This window comes from Rhinolophus sinicus, linkage group LG05 (genome assembly GCF_036562045.2).
Source record: "Rhinolophus sinicus isolate RSC01 linkage group LG05, ASM3656204v1, whole genome shotgun sequence".
Classification (NCBI taxonomy): Eukaryota; Metazoa; Chordata; class Mammalia; order Chiroptera; family Rhinolophidae; genus Rhinolophus; species Rhinolophus sinicus.
Window position 1 is genome coordinate 137588441 of NC_133755.1, and position 21644 is coordinate 137610084.

Below are 21644 nucleotides of genomic sequence, written 5' to 3' on the forward strand. Positions count from 1 at the left end.
CCAGTGTAACTCATACTCCAATCAAAATATAGAACATTCCCATCATCTTATAAAGTTCCTTTATGCCTCTTTCCAGTCAACCCCACTCTCCAAAAGCAACCACTATTCTGATTTCTATCCGCACAGATTAGTTTTGTCTGTTCTTGCACTTCATATAAATGGCATCATATGATATGTACTTTTTGCATCTGGCTTCCTTAGCTAATAAACATATTTTTGCATATATCACTAGCTCATTTCTTTTTGTTGCTGAGTAGCATCCCAGTGTATGACTATACCACAATCTGTTAATCTACTCACCTATTGATACACACTTGGATTGCTTCCAGTTTTAAGATACTTTGAATCAATCTGCTAGAAACATTCATGTACGAGTTTTTTTATGGACATATGTTTTCATTTTCTTGGGTAAATGCCCAGCAGTAGAATTGCTGGGTCATAGGGTAGGTTTATGTTTAACTTTCTAAGGAACTGCCAAACAATTTCCCAGTGGTGGCACCGTCTTCACGGGCCAGCAGTGTGAAAGGGCCAGGATTCCTGTCGGTATTGCTGCTGTCAGTCTAGTTGGGTGAAATTTAATTTGTATTTTCTAGACACATAGAGATGTTGATGAGCACCTTTTTGTATCTATATTGGTCATTTGTATAACTTCTGTTTAAAATTGTACTCCAGGAATTGTGCAAAGAAACAGTGGAGAATGAAACATGATTTTTTTTTGCTTAGTTTTGTTTATTTCCCAGAGTTGCGAGCCCTTTCCTGTCAGGTCGTTAGTCAAGTTTACCTAGAATTGAATTGAGCTGGTAGCTTTATTCAAATTGAGTTTACCTGAGATTTACCCAACTCCCAACCAGTTTCCGCTATGTTTTGTTTACCTTTGAATTCAACTCTTACAGGGCCCTAGAATTCAAAAACCAGGAGAATGTTTGAAACTACATAATTTTTGTCTGCCAACCAGCCCTTCCTCTACTGATGCTGTCACAGCAAAATGCAGAAAGGGGGAGATGAATTTATTGGGGATTTTTATGTATGTATTTTGGTGCCACTTATTCATTTATTGCTTGTCAGCAACAAACCCACCTTTCTGTGCCCTACTTGGTGATACTAGAGCTGGATTCTACAGGCTCCATTTCTCCCTCACCAGTTGGCTGAATGTTAGGCCCTTTCAACAGAGGGCATTGCACAGATGCTGCAAATCTGGAAGAGAAAGAAGGGACTATTTCTTCTCTCAGTGTTTTGTTTTTCTACTTGGTGGCAACTGGATCAATATGCAGGGGTCCTGGCAGTGTTTCCTAGAGAAGAAGGTGGTTTTTTGGTCCAGCAGCAAGTTCTCTCCAACATGTGCCAGCACACTGTCTCCACAGAGGTCTGAATCAGCCTTGCAGGGGCCCCTACTCTGACTTTCTGAGTTTCTTCATATTTACTTTTCCTTCAACTTTAGGGGTAGTTACTGCTCTCTGCAGTTACTACTTTAGAGTTCTCCTTTACCTCTTTCAGTAGTTAACCACCTTTTATGTAGTTAGCCATTCTTTATGTGGAATCTTCCCTATTCAAATTTCTGGTGTGGTTTATGTCTTCTGACGAAACCCAAGGGTCTTTCAGATTCCAATCCCTCCTACCATCACACACTGTTCTATAAAGCCCGACTGATTCCTCCTGGTAAATTCTCTGTCGTGTGCAGGTGTACTCCTCCACTGCTGTCCCAGGTCATAGTTTCACTGGGACAGCACTATCTTTGCACACATTATTCCCAACTCCTGCAATCCTTTCCCCCCTCCCTTCTCTGGCCTGGTGCACTCAAAGTCAGCCTTCCAGCTGGCTCACAGAGCATGTCCTTGGGGAGATCCCCACTCCTACATCTACCTATACCTGCCCACTGCCCAGGTGTGGAAGCGAGAGTTCTCTGCTGTACCTAGGAAGGGCTCGTTTCTCTCTGGAATATATTAAGCTGGTGCAAAAGTAATTGTGGTTTAAAAGGTTAAAAATAATTGCAAAAACCGCAGTTACTTTTGCACTAACCTAATAGTTCATCAAGGTTTCTTTGTATTGATCACTTTTCGCTAATCTCATAAAAAAGAATGGTTTTATTTTTCCAGGTTATTCTTGCTGCTTCCCATGGTGAAGTCTTTCCCATCCTTCTATATCCTAACTGGAATCAGAAGCCTCTAGGAATTCTTGCATATGCAAAAAGAATTTTGGGAGGATACGCTGTTAGAGAGTTAAGAATTGAGAAGTGTGGAACGGGGTGAGTGAGCACATTAGAGGGCAGAGAGAGAAATTCTTACTTTTTATTATAATCTTCATTGATCCATTTATTTATTCAACAAATATTAGGTGCTCAAGTATCTACTACGTGCCGTAGATACGTACAGACTCAGCTGACATGAGTACCAGTGAGAAGGGCAGCATGAACAAAAACAAAAAGTCACTTCATTTCATGGAACTTACACTCCAGTGGGGAGAATCAACAAACAAATATAGAAATATGTAATAAGCCAGGTGACGATAAATGTTATAAGATTAAGTTAGGTTCAGGGAGATAATTGATAGCAGTGAGGGCACTATTTTATATTGATGGTCAAAGAGAGCCTCTCTCGTTAAGGGGACTTGAACAGAGAGACCTCAAGGAGCTTGGAGTGTGAGCCTTGGTCTTTGTGAGGGAAGAGTGTTCCAAGCACAGAAAACAGCAAGTGCAAAAGCCCTGTGGTGAGTGTGTACTTGGTGTGTTTGAGGACAGTAAGCAGGCTGGGATACTGGGCATAGAGTGCCTGAGGGGAGGAGTGGGAGATGAGATGAACGAGACAATGGGGGCCAGAGCATTCAGTGCTGTGTAGGTCTCTTAGGAACACTGCTGATTCTTTCTCTGAGTGAGATGCAGAGCCACTGGGCATTGCTGAGCTGAGCAGAGAAGTTATTTGACTTACATTTTAAAAGGCTCACTCTAGCTGCTGTGTTGAAAACACAGCTCCATGGATTCTGCACTAATTTACTAATTTTTATTTTAAACATGAATATGTGTATGTGTAATTTGTATAACTCAAAAACAAATTATTTTAATAAATAAATAACCCTCTACAGGTTTTTTGCTACAAAATTAAGTTTTGGCAGAATGCCCATACTGTCCGGGGCCAGGCCCCATGGGAAGCCAAGATGGCCCAGGGATCCGCTTCTCAATTGTAATTTCAGCCCTTCAAATGCAGGATGCCCAAAGGGGAGTCCAAGGGAGACAGGAGAGATGTGGGTCAGATTCGAACTGCAATGTATTGTTGAAGCATTCCAAGTAGACCTAATATTTGGAATCAAAACACAATATTTTACACCTATGTATATGTGTACACACACACACACACACACAAACACAAATCCATTTAATTTTTTAAGTTAGCTCGCTCTCCAAACTTATCCTGTTAGCAAAGGCTATCATCCAGTTGTCCCATTTTTTTTCTTATCCCTTGAAAGGAAACAATGTGGTAAAATTGGGGTTCTCCATTCAGTCCAGAGCTGAGTGGGGTCCTGTTCCCTCCGTAGGGTCGAGGGTGGGGCATTAGCTGCGAGTCAAGTTCATCTCTTCCCCTCATCCCATTCATGCATTCCTACTATGTTTGGCTTAGGGGCATCACCCCCACACTCGCTGCCCCCACACGCCCTGGTCCCTGCTTGCACAAGTGGGAGGTAGAAGGCTCTTCCATTGCTGGATATAACAGATTGCAACTTCCTCCTAATCTTGAGCGGAACTCTGCCTCCCAGAAACTTGTCTACCTTGGCCTTACATCTACCCTCTGGATTTACATGGGGAAGTCCACTCTCCCCTCCTTATGGAAGAGTAAGCTGTGATGTTTCCTAAGAGGGACAATTAGGTGAGACTCATGCCTTCAGCCTGCCCTTCTCAGCGGTGCTCATGTCAGCTGAGTCTGTCCTCACCCCCCGCCTGTGCTACGGGTATTACTACCTGTCTTACAGGTAAGGAGACAATGGGTGTAGGCAGAGAAGAGAGGGATCAATAACCTTAAGGGAGGCAGGAGGGAATGGGGAGTTGAGAGGTGTGGAGAAGGCATAGAATCACTGCTGAGGGTGTTGCAATCAAAACGATAGGAACCCCCAAAACCCAAATTTTTGCTATCTAGCCCTTTACAGAAAAGTTTTGCCAGCCCCTCTAATATATCATCAGCTTACTTTTCTTTGTATTTCAGGACTGTGCCTAAAATACAGGCATATCAACAGATATTAAGAAACTATGAATGAATGAGAAAACATTAGATACCATCTTTTTCAACAACGTGCTTATTCTCATTAATGTGAGGAAGACTCGCATTGTGGCCTTTTTAAAGCAGCACATCCTGTCAGTTTTATACCCTCATTTTTCAAAAGGGGAGGAACGGCCACCGCTGCAGGAACATTCACTATAGCACCTTAAAACTCTTTGACACTGAACTGATTTCATAGGCCCTGATGTTTGTTATATGAAAACTGCCAAACTATACCTGAAGACCCCAATTATGCCCAACCCAGCCAAAGCCACATTTTCAACTTGACTGTGTTCTTCTAAACCAGAGGTGTCCAAACTGCGGCCCGTGGGCTAACTGCGGCCTGCAATCCATTTTTAATTGGCCCGCAGCAAATTCCAAAAATATATTTAGTTTACTTAAATAAAACAAGTGAGGCAATACGTACTTCACCTCGAGAGTGGCCCGGCTGTTTGTGCATTTTACAGCATGTGGCCCTTGGTGGAAAACGTTGAAAAAAGTTTGGACTCCCCTGTTCTAAACTATAAATTTTCCAACTTCACTCAATGAAGAGTGACATCAAGTTTCACGTATGTGGTGAGTTATTTTATGGGCCCTTGGATCTAAGAGCACATGGCAACTGCAATATGGGCAATGAGACTTGATAAGAAATCAACCTGGTTCTGAAATACAATATTCCTAATTATAATAAGAAGAATGACATTACAAGTGATGGTCATTATCTCTGGAGAGAACCAGGACTGGTGGAATCAGAGCACGAGAGCCGAGGATTCACATAGAGAAGACCACAGTTAGGAGTTCTGGATCTCAGTATCCCCATCAGCTTCAGAAATATGTCTAAAGAGAAGCCCCTTCTTTTGTTTTGTTTTTTTCCTTGTTGAATAAAATAGGGTTTATCCCAAGACCAAGTGACGCCAAAGAGAGTCCTGTGCCTGCCACCTTCTCTACTTTTCTCAGGCAGCTTTCAACTTCGAGAGCCCCTTCTCAATTCAAGGACAGACAATCAAAAAGAGATTTTGTTCCTAATAGACAATGAGCAGGGGCTCAGTTGACAGTCCATGTGCTAAATGATATAACCTGAATAGCTTCAATTTATTGCATACTCCCTGTGGGTCAGGCCACAGACAAAGTTCTGGACACATCTTAGCTCATTTGCTCCTCATAGCAACCTGTGATATAGGTATTATTGTCTGCATTTTAATGGTGAGAAAGCTGCGGCTCAGAGACATGGAAAGGGGTGATTTTGCCACCGAGGCAGTGACGGGGCTGGGGTTCAAACCCTGGGCTGCCTGGACACCCTTGCTGTACCACAGAGCTTCGTAAGCGAGGCAGCAGCTGCCCTCAGAGTTTGCCCTAAGTAAGGAGAGGAAAAGACACACGCACACACACACACACACACACACACACACACACACACACACACACTGGTTAAATGCCAACATAAGGTAGCAGAGGATTGAGGTACAGACCTGCATGGCCCTCCGAGAAGAAGCACATGGACTGGAGAAGGGCAGGGAGGCCCTGGAGCTGATCCTGGAAGGGCAGGAGACCCACTTCTGGCCCTTATGGACACCCACCTGACTTTGTCCATCTGCCTGGCCAGAGGAACTTATTCCATGCGTCTCTCCCATCAGAGGTGCTCAGTAACTATTTGTCAAGTTCACTAACAAATGTAACTAACACCACCAATTGGTTTCTACTTCTTCCCTAACATAATGAAACACAATAACCACCATCTAGAGCATACACTAGGTGGTTTTGCTCCTTAATGTGGCCTCTCTGGGGCCCACTGCTCTGCACCTTGTCTTCCAGGACTGAGCATGGGGCTTCTAGAGCCGGCAGCACTCACTTCCCTGAACTGTCACAGAAGTGGCCGGCTTGAGTATTTAGTCCCCATCCTGGCCTGGCAGTGGGTCCCCTACCTCCAATTAGACCCACCATCTCCTACTGAAGCTCCCCACCCTCCAACCCCAGGCTAAAGGTGAAAGAGATGTGGGTGGAGGCTCAGTGATCATAGACTCTGCCATTTCCCAGGCTGCATCACTGATCTGAGGGCGGCTGCCATGTCTTTCGCTTGGTTCCCAGCTCTTTGTCTGTGTGGGGTTGGTAACTGGGCAGAGCTTTGAGCTCCACCCCATAAGAATCAACCAGCTTGTCCAATGGCAAAGAGTTGGCTCCCCCAACCCTGGGGCTCAGGTGGTCCTGTGCAGTAAGTAGCTGACAGCCAGCGAATGTTTGAACGTTCATTAGCAATGGGAGGAGGGGAGGGAAATATAAACAAGTCTTAGGGGATTGAAAAACTATTTGGTGAAATGTTTCTAAGCTTTTTCTTCTTGATACCCATAAATTTCAGGGGCCATGTGTGCTAACAGCTTTTGATTTATGATGTCTTTATTCTTGCATTGTATTTAAGCCAAATTATGGAACGGTAACAAGAGTAAAAGAGCCTTTTAAAAATGCTTTGGGATCCATTGTGGGGTTAAGCCTTTTCTGTCAGTCTTTGCCACCTGTTTGTTAAAACAAGGGCCTAGGTGCTGACAGCCTAGTAGCTAATTGGTGTTGGAAGCCAGCCCACCAGGAGTCCACCTGTTCTAAGAAACTTCTCCCTCCCCTCTCCCAGCCCCCTGCCTCCAGCAGGACCTTTTAATGGCTGCTGAGGGCAAAGAGGAAAGCAAGCCTTGGGTAAACTTTGTGGGACCAGGTCTCATTCAGCTGCCACAGCACAGAGATAGTCCCAAGACCTGTCATTAAAATGCTTACAGTAGAACCAATATACTCCTGTTCTATTGTCCAGGGGTTGCAAAGCTCCCTGCTAATGCTGAACACAAAGTAACAAAACGCTGTGTCAGCCTTTCTTGTCCCATCACAATGTTATTGTCATATTTATTAGCACAGTTCCCTGTAGGACACTGGTTGGAATATCTAAAAGGTGAATTAAGCTCCTTCCTTGGCTATACAGGAAAAATGCTTAGCCATCTCCCCACGGCACACATAAACTTCGCAATTTGTACTCAAAGCAACGCCCCCACCCACTCCCCAAAGACAGTTTGGGGTTCTCTCAAACTGTAATTATCTTCCATTCATGCTACTGTAAAATGACTAGGTTGTTGCCACTGCTTTCATTTTAAAGAACAGTTCTATTATCCGTTTACTAAAGTTTAACAACCTACAGCATTTCCATGAATTAATTACAGTCGGAGGGGAAAACAAACACAAACTTCATCTAAAAATTGTTCTAAATCGCATTAGCCTAATTGCTTGATGCCAGAATTAAGTTTACTTTTGCAGTCTCCCTCAATCACTCGCCTCCCGCTTTGTGTCTGTCTAGCTGCCTGCTTCCTCACTCAGCTGCGGGAGACATATTTTACTAGGAGTAATAGGAAAGTTGAATGAGGAATAAAACAAACAAAAACAGAAAAACACTTCTTTGGAATGTTTGACAAGGAAGGACAGGTGTGTTAGGGTTACAGTTTTGTTCTCGGCACCCACATGGACATACGTCCCGAGACCTTCCGTCTTCCCCTTTGCCCCCAAATTTTCTCACGTCTTGCACCAAGAGAAGGTCTAGAATCTACATACCACATAAAGAGAGGGCACCCAGAAAGTCTGTGGGGAGAATCAGGGTCAGGGGAGTGACGTGTAAGCAACGTCTTGAAAGACACACAGACTCTCTTCACCTGGAGACATGAGGGAAGAGAATTCCAGGACACAAAAATAGAAAGTGAAAAAAACACAGAGGCTCTGAGAATGTATGGAAAGGGCAATAGGCTCATGTGACCTTTTTCATTTCTGTGTTTGCATATGTTTTATAATACATAATGCAATAATATAGTTGTATGGATGTAATCGATGAATATACATGTTTTAGAGATGTAAGCTCAAGGAACTATTTATAATGGAGAACACTGTCCAAACATTTGGCAATCATTGATGTAAGCAATGGAATCTATCTGAGACATGTAAGCTGTTGAGCGACTAACGTGGATCTGTGTCTTACAAATACAACCTTGGTGCAGTGCATGAGGTGGGTGACGAGAGGGCACCCCAGGGGCAGAGCACCAGGAAGAGCCCAAGCACGGGCAGCAGAGGGGTAGAGAAAAGGGAGGAAGTGCAGGAAACTCTGTCGGAAGGAGCATCGATTAGGATTTTGTTTCCAGTATGGAGACAGAGGGTGAGGGAAGGTTAGGGTTCTGCAACTGTCATTTTACATAACTGAGGAAGCGGTGATAGCTTCATGAAGACTGAAGAAAGGAGAAGGAGAAAGGGGGTAAATGATGAGTCTGGTTTTGGAAATGTTGAATGTAGGATGCCTGTGGAACATGGAAGGGGAGATGTCCGTTAAAACTAGTGAAATTCCAACCTGGAATTCAAGGAGATAGCCAAGAAAGCCTTGGAGTACACAACCCTTCCCTCATGTACTCACCCATTCCCCTGTCTGTCCACACATCCTCAATCCATCCAGAAATCACGGGGAGCACCTCTCTATGCCAGGTCCCAGGCTCCCGTGGTTGGGGGAAGGGGCAGCGAACAAGCGGAGGCTGTTCCTGGGCTGATAAGGCTGAGCCCTGGTGCCAGGCACTTGGGGCATCAGCCTCTGCCCCAGAGGCTCACACAACAATCCTGATGCCAGGATGATATGGCTGAGGAACCAAAGCCAAGGGCACTCGCTCTCACTCCTCCCACTACGACCTTCCTCACACTGCCTGCCACATCAGGGCTCAGAATCTACTGGAAATCTTCAGTCAGGGGCATTAGGGGGGATGTGGATAAAGAAAGCCACTAACAATGCCCCCAGGAAAATCAATGAAGATCCAAAGCAGCTCTCCTGGTGATTTCCCTCAATTCCTGGGATGTCAACCAAAATTGTGACAGGCCAGAGTCAAACTCAACTCACACCACAAATATAAGTAAGGAGAGTGTCTGAGTTATGTATTATAAGCAATGTATTTTCAAACTTCTCCATGCTCAAGCATTACATATTGCCCATCCTGAAATTGGAGATTCTAGAAAAAGTTTAGGGACAATGGCTCTTGGTCTAAGATTCAACAATGCAAGGCTTTTATCCTAACCCTCCTACTGTCATTGATCCTGAAGCAAGACATTTAAATTATGGTACCTCAGTCTCCTTGCAACAAAGCTTGTTAACCACCTCATGGGGAAGCAATGCAACACATTTGAACCTCAGTTTTAAAATTCAGGACACAATAACTATTATTCATTTTTACCCGGTTAATCTCTCAAGAATGAGAGGAAATCCCAGATTGAAAAGTTCAAGAAAATCTAATCAAAAGGATGAAAGTAAAATTAACGAGTTTCACTTAGATAGAATCTATATCCTCAGGACTCTCCCTCCCAACTGTGCACAAAGTACCTTAGCATGTCTTGTGACCACTGGTTTGTATCCCAGCGGGAGAGGCAGCATGCACAGTGGGAGCTGGGTCAGCAAGCCGGGGCCCGGGGGTCTGGACTAATCCTATCAGTACCACCCTCCTGGCTGAGTTTCATCATTTTATGGACTTTCTGAACTTGCATTGCTGGGCGAGGAGATGGGGGCGGATCCCAGTTGCCAGTTAAAAAGGATTTGGAGACATCAGACGACTTCCTCTGCCCTAAGGGGAGAGTTGGAACCTTTATGAAATACAACCCTCAGCCATCTGGAATGGGTACAGCAGAATTGTGACTGACCTAAAATTCAAAGAAATGTAGATGTTGGCTAAGTCATAAGAGACCATTATGCAGCACATTTCCCATTTACAGTTTACAGGGAAATAGATGAAAGTTGTCAGATGCACTCTTAAGATAAGCACTGTTGTGCCCCACATTATGTACCCCCAACGTCCCTATGTTGAAGGCTTAACCCCCAGTGTGACTGTATTTGGAAACAGTACCTTTAAAGAGGCAATAAAGGTTAAATGAGGTCATAAGAGTGGGGCCCCGATCCAATAGGACTGGTGTCCCTATAAGAGGGAGAGACACCCGGGGTGAAAACACACAGAAAAGGGCTGTGTGAGGACACAGCAAGGTAACCATTTACAAGCCAAGAAGAGAGGCCTCAGGAAAAACCACACAGCTCACACCTTCATTTGGGACTTCTAGCCTCCAAAATTGTTAGAAAATCAATTTTTGTTGTTCAGGCCACCGGACCTCTGGTATTTTATTATGGCAACCCTAACAAACTAACCCTACAGGCACTATAAATACATTTTCTCCTTTAGCACAGGAAAGAGATCAGCATTGTTTTCATCCTATAAGTATGCAATCAAAATAAATACTACTTGTTTTTGTGGACTTCCTTGTTCATTACATTTTGTGCTTCTAGTTGTTCCTCGTGTTACTTCTGAATCAATCTACCCCTTCTCCTCTACCGTCCTACCACAACTCATCATGATACAGAATGGAAGCTGCCATCCTCCCTCAGACAGCTGACGATAGGCTGAGGGCATAACTGGCTGCACTGACTTGCAGCACTTTGCGTAAGCTCCCCAAAGCAAAGCCAAGAAAAAGTTGTGTCTTCTTCAACCTCAGTGAGGCGCCCATCACTGATTTTCTGTTCTGCAGTGACACTTCAAGTCGAAGGCTAAACAGATGAAACTGTTATTCTAAAGGTTTCTATCCTGCTTCTGAGGGCAGTTTAGACACAGATTCACAGAGAGTAGACAGTGGGGAAGTGAAATTGATGGTGTCACACAACATCTTCTCAATAAGCAGGGCCCGGAGGGGGACATGAAAATGTCCAGCTGCCTTCATGGCCATGAGACATGGACCTACCATAGGTCCTATGATATCATATTGTATACATCACATCTGAACTCCTTGTCACCACGGAGCCAGACTTAACATTAAATAGTGAGACAGGGTGTCCAACGACCCTGACTTTCAGGGCAGACATTCTCTCTAGAGGACTAAGCTGGCTGTGACATATGACCCCATGCAGGAGTCAGCAGGGAGCCGGAACGGCAGTTGCAGAACAGTGGGCAGTCCAAAGCACGGACAGTCAACATGGTGGCCAGCTGTGGGATGCTGGGAAATGGCTCCTCCCAAGAGAGCAGCTGGAAATTCAAAGCTCGAACTATCCCAGAATTAGAGTCACCGACAGGGACATTCTCTAAAAGCTGCCCAGCATTCCAAGAGTCCTGGGTGGAGCTGCAAGGCTCCTTATGTCACTCACTTGCGCCACATCCTTTGAGCCAAGAAAGTCACTTAGGACACTCAGAGTCAAGGAGAGGGGCATTAGACCCACATCTCCATTGAAGGAATGTCAAAGAATGTGTGGCCATCTTTATTCCTCCACCCCATTCTTACATACTGACTGAGGAGAAAGTCCTCAGACATGGATGGGATTTCTACATCTTGCATGAAAGTGTATGGTGTATCCAGAACTAATGCAGGAGCCAGGTCACACTGGAGCAAAGACATGGGTTTGGAGTCAGACACACCTGGCTTTGAGACCAGTTATACCACTTACTGGGTGGCCTTGAGCCAGTTGCTGAAACTCACTGAATCTCGGGATTTTTGTCTGTCAAGTGGAATAATGATATATTCCAGGGCTATCCTGTGTACACCTCCTACAAAGCCCGCACCATCCTGGTCCCTTAGTAAGAGTTCATGCTTTTAAGCAAAACCAGAGAATAGTGAGCATTTTACAAAGGTATTTTTTAAATACTGTATTTATGATAAAAACCAACGCATAATCTGAAAGAGAATGAGACATGATAGAAATGGCCTTCTCACTTAGCTTAAAGCAGCAATTTTCAGAGAAAATTCACTAGCAAACATCTTCCCAGAATGTCAAATTTATCCCAAAATTCCTGCCATGATATCTGAGATGGCTCTGCTTAGAAATCACATAGGTAAGTAGCAAGACAAGACCATCTTATTTCTAAACTATAATTAATCAGGCATTGGGGACGTAGGAGAGAGTAAAACGCATGGCAGGTTGGCATGCTCTGATCCACAGTTGCTCAGCGGTGGGGATAACACCCCCTGCAGAGGGACATTTTGGAAATGTGTTGGAGATGGAACAGTGTTGGGGGCAGGGTGAGTATTACTGCACTTAGGAAGACAGAAACCAAGGATGCTGGATGCTCGCACAGGGTTGTCCCGCATAAAGAAGAATTGTCTCACCATATAGTCACATAAGTGAAAATCTTGTTTTTCCGAACCTAGAATTAACTTATTTTACATATAAACATAGTGTATTTCTACTCAGCTATGAGATATACTTTATTTTCCAGGAATGCAATTAGTCCATAAATCAAAGGAAGACTGTTCTGTTTTGTTCAGAATTCCAAGAGTTGTTTACCACTTTAGAAAGTCCTGTCACTGGCAGCAGCACCAGCTCGTGTCATCCGTGTCACCAATGCCACTCGCCTGTTTGCAGCCACACTGACGTAGCAGATGTCAAGTACCTGATCACATTATTATGGCATCCAGAGCAGGGTGCTGGCACCAGAAGTAATTACAAATTACTTTGCCTTCACTCCTCTTCATAGTTCAGTTATGATATTACACTGATTTTTCTTACATTATGGGTGTGAAGGGTTATATTATCTGGGAATTTCACTTCAGCATTGTAAACAGGGAGTTAAACAACGTTTGTAATAAAAATGAGGGTTGAGTCTGACAGGACGGAGAGCCTACTGCTTTAAAAGAAGTTTGCTGTGGATCAAAAATGCCTTTCCAAGTGGAAACACCAAGGAATCATTTCCTTTCTGGAACCTGCTGGACCTGGGACCAGCCCAGCGAGGCCGAGCAGGAGCAGCTGGCTCAGAGGCATGAAAGAGCTCTTTTTCCTCAGCCCTCACAGGTGAAAAGACACAGAAGCCCCATCAGCTTCTCAAAACTGAAGGGAAGACTCAGCAGACTTCATACAGCCATGGGACCCTGGACAGGTCATTTAACGTAAGCCTCAGTTTTGCTATGTGTGTAATGGAGGTAAAAACTGCCCCTCCCATATTGACTTCCTATGTGGATGAAATCAGATAAATAAGATAAAGCCTGTTTAGTGCCTCCCTCAGCATCCCTGAGCATATGATGCTCAATAAATGGGGACATGTATTTATTACCACGCGTACAGCACTTGACAGTTTACAAAGCCCTTTTCCATAGACTGTTTCCTTTGAACTTTAGATACATTATGCCAAGTAACCTTCCCAACCTCTGAAATACTATATCCTATGATCCAATAAAGTAGGAGCAACACTAAAGAGTACACATGCTCTTTCCACAACACTATGCTGCCTCCACCCACAGTGGCCATAATACTTGCTCTGGGTCACACTGGTAGCCATTAAACTGGCTTTTCCCATTTGGAATCCATGCTGCACCATTCATATTTATTCTATGCAGCTCTGAGGACAAAAGTACACCCTCAAAGGAGGAAGAAGTTACTGGCAGAGGAAGCTGGGGTACATTCTGGAGGGAAAGACGCCCTTGCTAACAACTGGAGCTCCCAGCAATGGAAGGGGCCGCCTCCTGGGGATGAAGGCTGTGCTGTCTGCATCCTCCATAGACACTGGGGAAGAGTTTGAGGCTTGCCCTGGGAGGGCGCCTTCAAAACCTACTCAACCTAAGAAGCTGGGACTCCCGTAGAGACCACTTCTTAGAGTACAGATTTTTGCTCTCAACTCTTCCCGTCAAATGTCAGATGTTTTTGCCTCAACCTCATTATTTGGGTTAGTATTTTAATCTTCCAGCTTCCACAGAGGGGTGAGCTGCTGAAAAATGGTCTGGGACTTAAGTGGTTCCATGGTGCAAATGTAAATTGTCCTTATTCCGTCCTAAATCTGTATTCTCAGGGACGAGGGAAAATCACAAAACAAAGCCTGGAAACTGATCACCAATCTCCCAAGCACACAAGCAGAATACAGCACATCTTGGTGAAAGGGTGCCCTGGGTTTGCTTAGCTTTGCCCACGAAGTCATGGGACCCACACTGTCTACTGTTTGAAATTCACAAGGACACAGTAGGGCTTTGGTCCCATGGAAATTTCTTTTTCTTCAGCCATGAAAATGTCAAGTATAGTCATAAAAACAGTGACCTAACCTGTGCCCATAAATGTATTTTTTTAATGATTGTACTTCCAGTTTATTCCACATTACTCTGGCCTCACGCCAATTAGTAAGAACTCAGTTTCTCAGCTTTTGCCCTCAGCAGCTTTGAGCTGATTCCAAGGAAATGTGTGTGACACCAATTTTTCTGAATGTCCTTTTTCCTTACTCTGCTCTCAGAAAACTTTTAGTTCCTTTATTCTTTACTGGGTTCACGACAAATGACTTCTAACTAAAAGGAAAGGCAATAGAAAGAAAGGACCAGTCCTCAGTGATATGCCGTCACATATCATTGCTCCCCCAGACATTGTCACATTGATGACACCTCAACTTGAGTTTCTAACTCAATTCCCTAGAGAGAGTTTATATTCACCTGTTCTCATTAAGGCAACACACAATTGTACGACTTCTCACTGTGGGACCAATTAACCATTTCCACATCAGGCACCAACATAACTCCATACAATTTGCCCTCATTATTTATGCTAAGTACTTAATATTAATTGTTACACTCAGAACAAGAGCTCTATTTTCACACAGTGAGTGGTGATTTCAAACATTAGAACCAGTTGGGGTTTTTTTGTGTGTTTTTTTCACTGTTTTTATGCTTTGTCTGTAATTGGTGCACCAAAATGCAAAGCTATCTATAGCTTTCCACTTGTAGCATTTTTTGCAAGTGAGCTTTTAAAGTGGCACAGTCAAATGTGTTTGAGCATCTTTTGGCATCTGAAAAGAATTCCCAATAAAAAGGAGAAATGCACATATGATTGGATTGACCCCAAATCTCATGGCAAACTGCCCCAGCACAGTCAACAATGGCAACAGCGTAAGCCAATGACCACAGGTTTCTGAAGACTGAATAATAACAGAAATCTATTCCCACAGTGGAATTTTTTACTGATCAAAAAATTCAATGACATTTTTGAGTTATTCTCTTTGGGATGAACAGCATATCTTAATAGCTAATTATGTGATTAAGCCTTGACATCACCACAATTTCCCAATAATGAGTGTACTAAATCTTAAAGGACTGTGAAGGAAAGAGGTCAGCCTCTTTTTTGAAATACCATAAAGAATGAGAATGATTCCTATTGGTTTGTAATTGTTTAGAAATGTTTAGGCCCAAAGGAATTGTATAAATTACACGACCTCCAAATCCTGTCTCCAAAACAAAAAGTATGAATGCTGCGGAATTAGCTTTCACCTTGTTTTTCTCTTTAGTTCTTCCTTTCCTCATTCACCAAAGCCACGGTTGCCTGTCAAAATAGGATTAAAATCCTGAGGCCAGCCCCAGGCCAACTCCAAAGCTGCGTCCAAGGCAGAGCCTCAGACATGGCCACTGTGAGTGTTTACATTGGTCTGGTGAGAGGGCCTGGCTCCCGACACCAGGGAAAAGCACACTCCTTGGTTTGACCCTGGTTTTCTCATCAGAACAGTGGTGTCCCAGGATGACTTGTGGGCAAATGTGAAAGGGAAAACAGAAAATCTTTCCTTTAGTCCGAAAGGAAAAGACCCATAAGGTCTATAAAGTTCCAATCATACGCTGCTGTCAGCTGTTACTGAATCATTACTGAACTGCACCAGAGTATAGGAGGGAAAGTGATGGTCAAGTCCATTGGAAGAGGGATGGAATAGGCTCTCTCCTCTGAGTTTTATCCCAGGAACTCTGTGTTCAGAACGTGCCATTTTCCCGTGGTTTGACTGAGACCCAACCAGCATAATTCTGTGCTCTGCCCAGCTCAGCATTTGTTCCCAAGTTTAGTACCCATCTTCGTGAAAGGTTGCAGATTTCTTCAGGATGACTTTCGAGTCATATGTTTCCATTTTAAAAGAATGAAGACTTTTGCTCAATAGTAATCAGCACAGAAAGAGGAAAAGGGCAAAGGCTCTTGTTACCGAATATTCAGCGCCCAAAAATAGAATCACCATCATGGGGCTAATCGGACAACGTCACCACCTTTCAAAGCACAGCGTTGACACTATTTTTCCCTGGCACATTCATTTTCTCATAACAGCCAACTCCACTCCTGTGCTTCTGTATCATACACCTTATGGAGAACGTAAGGCCACCGCTTGCCAGCCCTGTCCCTTCTCCAAAGGGCTGGCACAGCCTGGCTGCAGGAGCGTGCAATCATCCTTGCAAATCAGCAGCAGTGGGATCAAGGTCCATTTGTGTGATCAATAAATGTGGCTGCTGGAAAGAAATGCACATCTGCCTCCCTACAAATAAAAATGGAGGTAGAACCTGTCTGATTTGGTGAGAGAGTAAAGAGGAGTTTATAGGATTTTGTGCTCCCAGATTCTCTAGAAAACACAATGGATCAAACAGTAACAACAGCAATCCCAGGGAAATCCATGGGGCTGATCTCAAATATTCCCATTTCTCTAGGGAGTCACATAGATTCAGGGACATGACTTTTCAGCTTAATACAAAGTTAGAACTGACATGGGGCAATAAAGTCCTTTCTGTCCTAAAACAGTAGTTCTCAAAGTCATCATTGCAAGAAGCAAGAGGTATTTTATCTCCTCAGTGAGGGCAACGTGCCTCTTCTGAATGAAAATTTTTTATTTATTCCAGAATGCACAAATCCTGTTTGCTACTCGTCTCCATCCCACCTTCCCGAAGGCAGGGATGTTCTTGACTGTATCAGAACTGCCAGCTTAACCGAGAAGGAAGCTTTGACACCAGCATCATACCCAGCCAGTTCTCGTAGCTGAGAAATGCAGGAGCCCACGAATGCGAACATTTAAAAACCCAGAGGGAGGAGAGAGAGGTCTGATTTCTTTCTGAAGGAGTGATTTGCACCCATCACCACTTGCCTTCCAGCTGCTGTGGCCAAATAGCAATGTCCCTCACCTATAAGCTGCCAACCAGTGACAGGCAGCACTGGGCTGTGTGTGTGTGTGTGTGTGTGTGTGTGTGTGTCTTCAGACATTAATATGTGCGGGTCAGAATAAACCAAATTGTATACAGTCCTAGGAATGTCCAAAATGGCCCTTTTGCCTGCAGTTCCTCTGCTTCGAGTCTCAATCTAAACCTTGCATCTGACAAATGGTGGTGAGAGTTTGCAGAAATATTAAGGAATGAACCTTTGCCAGTACTGAAACCGAGGTAAATGCAACAACAATGAAAAACACTTAGAACCTTGCGGGCTTGCAGCCAAAGCACTCAAACTAGGTATATGCGTCCCAACAAATGCAGGATTTGCCACAGCAATTTATAGCAGATGCTAACAGAGATTTATAGCAGAGACTAGAGAGTGGTGTTTTTGCAAATGCAGAGGTTTGGGGCGGAAAGGTAAAAAAGGAAAATAAAGAAAGAAAGCAACAGATTCAAACACAACCTAAACATTCCGAGCCACTCTTTCAATCTCAGAAATTCTACCATGATTTGGGTGATCTGAATGGTCTTTGAACCACGTTGGAAAATGTCACAATACAATAGATGTTTGAATTAAAATCCAGTAGGTTTGCCAAAAGACCAATTGTTAAAAATTGGCAGCTTTCCAGACAACTTACTAAGCTGCATACTGCCCGGGGCTGAGAGAATTGCTAATTCCAGACAAAGTTAATTATCATCTTATTGATAAAGGGGTAATTTTTTAAAGCTCATGGTGTGGCTTTTGTGACTCATTAATTAAAATTTAGAGTAATTTACTAGACACAGTGGTGGCTTCTGTTACATTATATATGTACCAAACCATCTGAGTTTTCTCCCAGGGGATGTTTTTAATTCCCTGGTCTGTCCTCACCTGTCTGCTTTGGAAGGCAACAAAAATATTTTTTAAAAACGTGTAAATCTCAAATTAGCCTTTTGGGAGATTGCAGGATTCAGAAGTTAAGATATCCAAGGAGGCACTTAATCAAAGCTGCCTCCTATAAACGTTAAATTTGCCCACCAAAATTAAGAAGCACCTGTGCTCACACTTTCACAATGTTCATCTCCAAAATGTTAGACCAAATTGTATACTATTCGTTAATTAGACGGGAAGAGTCTTTCCTTATCTCCTTTCCCTTCTCTCCCACACAATCCCCGAAGAAAAGCAGAAGGCCCCGCGAAGAGAAGCGGCACGGATGAAACTGGAGGTGGTTGGAATCCGAAGCCCCCAGCCCGACCAGGGGCAATGTCGCCTCCGACTTCCTTTAGGACCCGTGGATTGCGGTAAGCACGCCGCCGTGGCCACCTGGCTTCAGCGTGATGCTGGCTTCCAGGGGTACAGACTGGGGAGGAACAGCGTCCCGTCCCGCGGAGCTCTGCCTCGGGCTCCCGGGAGCCTCCGCCCCCACCTCTGCCGGGACCCCAGTGCTGACTCTGAGGTGCCTTAAGGGACGAGAGAGTATGGGTGAGTGATGTGTCCTCCTGCCACGCAAACTATAACCACACCTGCAAAACACTCTGAAATCTAACTCCCCAAATGTATGTAAAGGACATTTCTCTCTGAGCATTCCTTGTTTTTGATGTAAGGGAACTTCAGTAATGTGTTCCTTGAACTTGTTGAAGTATTTGAGATCCAACACTGAGAGTAAAAAAATAAAAGCCACCACTTTGTGAGAGAGGTTTTTAACGCAATCTGATTTTTACATCATTTAAAGTTTAAAAAGTTAAATAAAAAATGTACCTTTGTACTTTGGGGCATCGCTTAAATTTTTATAATAAACAAATATTATTTAACATTTTAAAATGTCAATGTTTTTTCGAATTTTCAAGATAAAAGGTCTTACAGCACGGTGACAGTCCTTGGGTTGGCTTGTTTTCTAGCAGCTGGTCTGCCTGTTTAACCTGCTGCTGGAGAACTCCGCGACCCCAGCCCCCAGAACCCAAGAACCAGAAAGTGAAACTGTTTCTGCTAGTTTCACTTGCCTCGAGAACACACCACCAAAAGCAAATAAATGACCGAAAGCAATTGACTCTGGTTTCTCTTATTGTTCTCTTCTTTCTATTATGCTTCATTTACTTTTTTTTTCCGTTTTGCCTCAAAATAAAAGTAATTTTGGTGGCACAGGGAAGATAAATGTAAACCTGTTAAACATAAAAGAGCTGGGGATGTGCTCTGTGTTTATAATTCCACAAATCAAACAGAAGGATAAATTTACCAAAATATTACAGTCCTTCCACATACACAATTTAAAGAGCTAAAGAAAACACATATTTTTAAAAATACATGTCACAAGTATGTTTAAAAGGTAACGGTTTTGAAGCCACCAACTTCCCTAAAACTGAGGGTTCTACATTAACATTTTATTTGAGTTTACACCATCACTACTGCTTTTCTTGGTAATCTGCACCCAGCTGCTTTTGCTCACATACCCAGCTCGTTGTCTCAGGTTAGTTCTACAAAGCAATACAAAAAGTGCTCCGCACAAATATTGTACCCCTAGATAGTTTACTTTACCACACTGTAAATTCCTTCACAGTTATTTTTATGCTTTCACTCCAAATATTATTTTTTTTAAAAAGAAGACGTCTTGACCCAAAAGAAGCAACTATGTCTCACACTCTAAAAATGATTCCTCTGGTTGAAAAGGAAGAAAAACAGTATACAACAAACATGTCAATTCTGAATCACCTGGAATTCTTTCCAAAATACCACACTGTCTTAGACCAACTAAAAAGCCACTTTCTCAGGAAGCTACTGATTGTCTGTCCCTCTGGAGTACAGTCAGAGATTCAAGAGACAGCACCGTGAGCCACCTCTTGTTTACTGTTACAGGTAGTGACTTGGACCAAGCACCTCAACCATCCATCAAATGACTTACATGAAGCCGGCACCTCATCTACCCTCCTTTCCTCCCCAGCAAGCAACCTAGCGAGGAAGCCTTGTGTCACCAAGAGGGACATGTGGAAGCGGGTTCAAGTCACACAACACCCCAACTGAAAAGGAGGGGATTGTGTATTGAAATTTGGGAAAACTGCTCCTGACATTCCAGTCACCCGGTTTTTCCCCTCAAACTAACCAGCACCAGCAACTCCCAATAAATAGTCTTCTCATCTGTCTTGGGTAATTAGGAAAAACTAGCACAAAGACATGCAAAATATTCTATCTGGTATACAAAAAAAATTTTTTTTCAATTAAAAAAACCACTCTTGCATGTACACAACACAATACTTTTAAAAATTAAATTTAGGTAAGTATTTTTATCCCAAGACATACTAGAAAATTTTAAAGTAACAAACCAAACAAAGCAAAGCAAAAATCATCATAAAAAAAACTGAACAGTTATTTGAGTTCATAATTTTTTCTACATTCAGTTCACACAACTTTCTCCATATTTAAATGCAGAGGTAAAGAGTAGTGAATATGTATATACCCCCAATTTATAAACTATATAATTCTATATTACATCTTCCCCTCTGAAATCTGATTAAGAAATCAAACATTGTATTTTGAGTAGAAGGAACTGAAGTTTACCTGCCAGCCTCAGGGGTTTGAGTGGAGGGCACTCATGTTTTGCCACAGAGGTAGGCATGCAACCCAGAAACTGAAACAGGTAACCTGTCATGCCGACAGTAGAAAGAAAAGGATCCCATGTGAACAGCACACCCTCCGATTGTGTATCTCCCTTACCTACGGCTTGTTCACCAGAGCCCTGATCAGATTCTTTACCAGGCCAGGAATGTTGACTCAGAAGACAGAAGACTTTCGGTACATGCAAACCGAGTATTGCAAAAGCTAATCTTCCACCCGTGTGTTAGTAGCTCACAGTTAGTCTCCAGCAGCCCTGCTCTCCGGCTGCAAACATCTCATTAGACTAATGCATTCAGCACAGGCAGAAAACTCGATTTACCATAGCTACAGCAATGAATTTCCATTACGATGACAGCTTCAACCACATCATGTCCGGAAAACCAGCCAACCACTGGCTTTTAAAGAACACACATTTTACATGCAGAAAACGAGGCGTGTGTGTGTGTGTGTGTGTGTGTGTGTGTGTGTGTGTTTCATGTTTCCTTCCTCTTAGCAGCCCAACTAAGAGAAATGTGCAGTGTAGCTTTTTGCCAACATGAGCTGCAAGGTAATGACACTTCTGCTTCTTTGGTAGTTACGTCCTTGTAATAACCTGAATTATGTCACAATTGTCAGAATGGGTGTTTCCAACATTTCGGTGTTCATTACCCCTCCTCTGTTGCCATAGAAACGAGACTGTAACATCATCTCTTTGTCCCAGTCCTGCAGCACTGGGCTTATGAGATACTGGTGAGCTGAAAGAGTCAATGTTTGACTTTGAGCAAATAAAATAAAAAGAAATGTTCTAATGACATCATGTTCAGGAGAGACTGTGTGTTTGCCAGAAGAGCGTGCCTATGCAGGTGAACACACCATGGTCGTACATGTTAACTCTTCAGCTGCATACA

General features: G+C 43.4%; 1 protein-coding gene across 4 annotated transcripts in view; it reads right to left on the bottom strand.

Moving 5' to 3' along the window:
• Positions 1 to 21087, bottom strand: part of SCML4 (Scm polycomb group protein like 4) — a 96620-nt gene extending 75533 nt beyond the window's left edge. The window contains exon 1 of one of the 4 annotated variants that reach the window (XR_012496708.1): positions 20857 to 21087. The gene's annotated coding sequence lies outside the window, so the exon portion shown is untranslated. The remainder of the gene's footprint in view (positions 1 to 20856) is intronic. The other 3 variants (XM_074333362.1, XM_074333364.1, XM_074333365.1) reach the window with 3 other exon arrangements.
• Between the last annotated feature and the right edge of the window lie 557 nt (positions 21088 to 21644).